Source organism: Chanos chanos, chromosome 16, assembly GCF_902362185.1.
Source record: "Chanos chanos chromosome 16, fChaCha1.1, whole genome shotgun sequence".
Taxonomy (NCBI): domain Eukaryota; kingdom Metazoa; phylum Chordata; class Actinopteri; order Gonorynchiformes; family Chanidae; genus Chanos; species Chanos chanos.
The window spans coordinates 2574965-2578950 of NC_044510.1; the positions used below are offsets into that span (position 1 = coordinate 2574965).

The following is a 3986-nucleotide window of genomic DNA, read 5'->3' on the forward strand; positions in this document are numbered from 1 at the left end:
TGTGAAGAATAGAGGGCATGTTTGGTTCTTTGTTCCTCTTGTGCCCAAACCTCTGCACAGGCTGTCTTACTCACTTGAAGGACAGACCACGAAATGGATGCTGTAGCAGCCTGATATGTGTTGTTTCTCAGTTGGTGCTTCAACCCATTCCAGCAATACTATCCTGCTTCAAGTCACCTAAAGGTGATTAGCAGAGAATGGTTTCGATCCATTGACCTCTGGGTTATGGGCCCAGCACGCTTCCGCTGCGCCACTCTGCTCACCAACACCCCAGATGGGACTCGAACCCACAATCCCTGGCTTAGGAGGCCAGTGCCTTATCCATAGGCCACTGGGGCTGATTGTCCTCTCCCATTTGCTCTTATTATTAACGTCAGCCATTGTTGCCAATTAGACTAGATCAGGTGTCAACTAAACGTGGACACGTTTGATGGTTCCAGAAAGATCTGGTCATCGTGGTCAGCATGCAGTGTCTGAAAAGAGTACGCCTATAGTATGTATTGTATTAGGACTGGGATGCCAGTCTCCTAGTGTAAGGTGATCCATTTAGCATTCAAGAAGAAGCAGGGTCAAAACCAGATTCTCCACGGTGGAATAGCACAACAAGACGTGGCAGGAAAGTCGGAAAAGGTCCCACCAAGATTTGAACTTGGATTGCTGGATTTAGAGTTTTAACTGTTACACCACGGAACCACCTAAGCACACATGTTGGTCATTGTGGAATAAAGGTATAAAGATAAATGTGGAAAACAAATTGTTTCATTTTAGGATATATACATATGCCAAAAATATTTGGGGAAAAACACGTGTAGTTTTGATTATTTAATCAGACATTTCATGTCTAACATTCAAAAGCACAAAATGATCAATTCCAAAATCATAGTTTGTTTGGTTTTTAGTAACATGTTTTTTTTGTATATTGTAAGAAATGATAAATTCACTGGCATCACACATTAACATCATCATAACAGAAAATTCACTGTGAAGTTTTCTTTGAACTCATGCTAATTGCAAGATTAAATATGCAAGAATTTTATTTGTAATATCATACAGTTTGGAATTCTTATTCATGCTGGTTTTCCCTGCCTGTCGTCAACACAATGTGCAATACATGATGTATAACTTAATCAACAGTAGCATCAGTATATAATAAGAATATTCAACACAATATAGTGTACAGTACAGACAATATTCAATGTACCATCCAATACATGGCCATATTTGATTGTATTCTGCCTGTTTTGGAGGTTACTTCTGATAATTGCATCTGCTAAATGAATAAACGTAAATGCAAGTATACGATCACCATCCACTTTATTAGATACACCTTCCTTGGGCATACACTCACTTTATGAGGTTTGTCCACCATATGGGTAAACTATAAGGTGTCTACTATAGTTTGTAGCCCGTCTCTACCTCTATCCTGTTCATCAACAGTCAGATTCTGACCAAAGGGCCACTGTTGACTGGATGCAGTGTGTTATAACAGACTGTTTGTAAAACTGCCCCTCTGTCCCAGTGTGTGCTGTGTAGCAGTGTTCTGTTCCTTGTACACAGACAGACCTCTATCATCTCTCTGACCTCTAAAGTAACATAGCATTTGGTAATATCTTGTCCTCGATGGTACACTTAAATAATCTATTTTCATTTTGAGCATTCCTGTCAAGACATAAACATTCTCAACCCCCTAATTGTGATGTGTAATTTATTAAACACACACACACACACACACACAAAACATGCATTCATGCCCACCATGATATCCATTTTCCTTTATGGCAGTGAAATTAATGTTTGAAGCATGTAGATCGGCACATTCATTTTTGTCCCCAAATTCAGTCAGTAGTTAACTTCAATTACATGCAGTTGGCCAGTAGAGGGCATTAGAGGCCATGAGAGATGAAGTATTGAGAGCATGCTTTGAACTCAGATTGAGGGATACATAGATTCTGTCCATAATAATCAAGGGTGGATAAAGTAAAAGTAGAAGTACTCTTGCTAAAAAAAGTGTTCTAAGTAGAGTTAAAGTATCCTTCCTGAAAAATACTGAAGTAATAGTAAAACAGTCACTCATTTGCAATTTACAAAAACAGTTGTCACTTTAACTCTACTTAGAGTCCTTTTTTTTTTTTGCAAGAGTATTTCTACTACTCACTCACTCACTCACTCACTCATTATCTAAGTAGGGTCATGGGGGTGTTGGAGCCTATCCCAGCATTCATTTGGCAGAAGGCAGGGAAACACCTGGACAGGTCGCCAGTCCATCGCAGAAGAGTACTTCTACTTTTACTTTATCCATCCCTGTTAACAATACATGTTTGTTTGTATTTGTGACAAATCTCCCCACCAGAGGCCCGAGGTAGGGGAGTGGGGAGTCTATCAAATAGTGCACCTCTAACTTTGTACATTACTAATGCAATTAGTAAAATCAGTCACACTACGAAATGCTATCAAATAAACCACAGTTCATCTGCCTCTCTTTAGCTGATCCATATAAACTCTGGACAAGAATAAGCAGAAACATGTTCTCGCTCATAAGCGAGGGAGCTCATAGAAAGCCCATCCACATTATTTTAGGATTAATGTTTGATCTGGTAAAATGTCACTCCGTACATCCAGCCAGTCTTATGTGAAGATCGCAAGGTACATAACGTGATAATGTTTAAGAGGACAGGGAAAGCGTACACTGGCTGTGCAATGTATTTTGTTGATTTGGGAAGTCAGAATGACCAACATAGATGACTTGATTGTAAACAGAGATGGCAAAGTAAAAGCAAATACTCTTGCTGAAAAAAAGTACTCTAAGTAGAGTTGAACTGACAACCATTTTTGTAAAGTGTAAGTGACTTTTATTATTAGTATTTTTCAGGAGGGATATTTTAACTCTACCTAGAGTAATTTTCTTTTAGCAAAGTGCTTCTACTTTTACTTTTGGTATCTCTGATTGTGAAGCACAGTTTCCTTTGTAATTCCATCTAACACAGGCTTCCCTGGATGCTGAAAATACGCTCCTGTCCTGCTGGTGCTTTGAGGGCCCAGCTCTCCAGCTCCGGCATCTGTGTGTTGATGGCGGGAGGCTGAAGGGGGGGGTTCACCCAGGGTGCCATAGAAGCTAGAACCGCCACTGATCACACACCTTCAATATATTTGCCAGCTTAATTAGCCCAGTCTGCAGGGAAAGTGTATGTATCACAAGTTTCTAGTTCTAAATAGCATCATGTCTGTCTCATTTTGTAGTGTTTGACTGGTGAAAACTGTACTGGAACACTCTGAGCATTCTGACGCAAAAAGTCATATTTGATTTATCCACAGTAGCAAGAAGAAGCAAACGGCAAAATTTGGATGGGGATTCAGATCAATGGTCCCTTAATCTTCCTCTACAAAACTGGCAAATCTTTATCATTTATAATATCATTAGCTACACACATCAAGTTTTCTTTGCATATGATATTTGTAAAATGAAATCACAACACATGTTAGTAGAATCAAAACTGATCCAAACTCATAGCCATAGCATGATCTTCTGTAAGGCCCTGCCATTGTTTAGGACACTGATGTAGAGCAGTGCTACTAACACATCCCCACTGGGATTTTCATTGTTCAATGTGTAGAAGGAGGACAGAATCCTAAATCCCTGTATCTGAATCCATCATCCATGGGCATCATCCTCAAAGGTAAGGTTGTGATAGACAGACCTCAGGACCTCACACAAGCTATGTGCCTTCTGTTTGGTCTGACAAATGCATCACACATCAACTACCCAAAGTGGACACATCACACTTTTGAATTCATTTAGCAGGTAATACTCAGTTTAAGAATTACCTAAAACCAAAATGACAAACCCTTGTTACACTAGCTTCTGAAGAAGAAATTATAGGTGAAATATGAAAATGCACACCTGTTCAGGATAATGTATTTTTATAGTACAGCTGGGTCTGGTTTTGGAATTCTATGTTTGTTTGCTTGCTTGTTTGTACCATCGCGGG

At 39.5% G+C, this 3986-nt stretch overlaps 1 non-coding gene across 1 annotated transcript; it reads right to left on the minus strand.

Moving 5' to 3' along the window:
• Window positions 1-266: 266 nt before the first annotated feature.
• trnar-ccu (transfer RNA arginine (anticodon CCU)) lies at window positions 267-338 on the minus strand. The gene has a single exon. It is a non-coding gene; the product is annotated as a tRNA-Arg (tRNA).
• Between the last annotated feature and the right edge of the window lie 3648 nt (window positions 339-3986).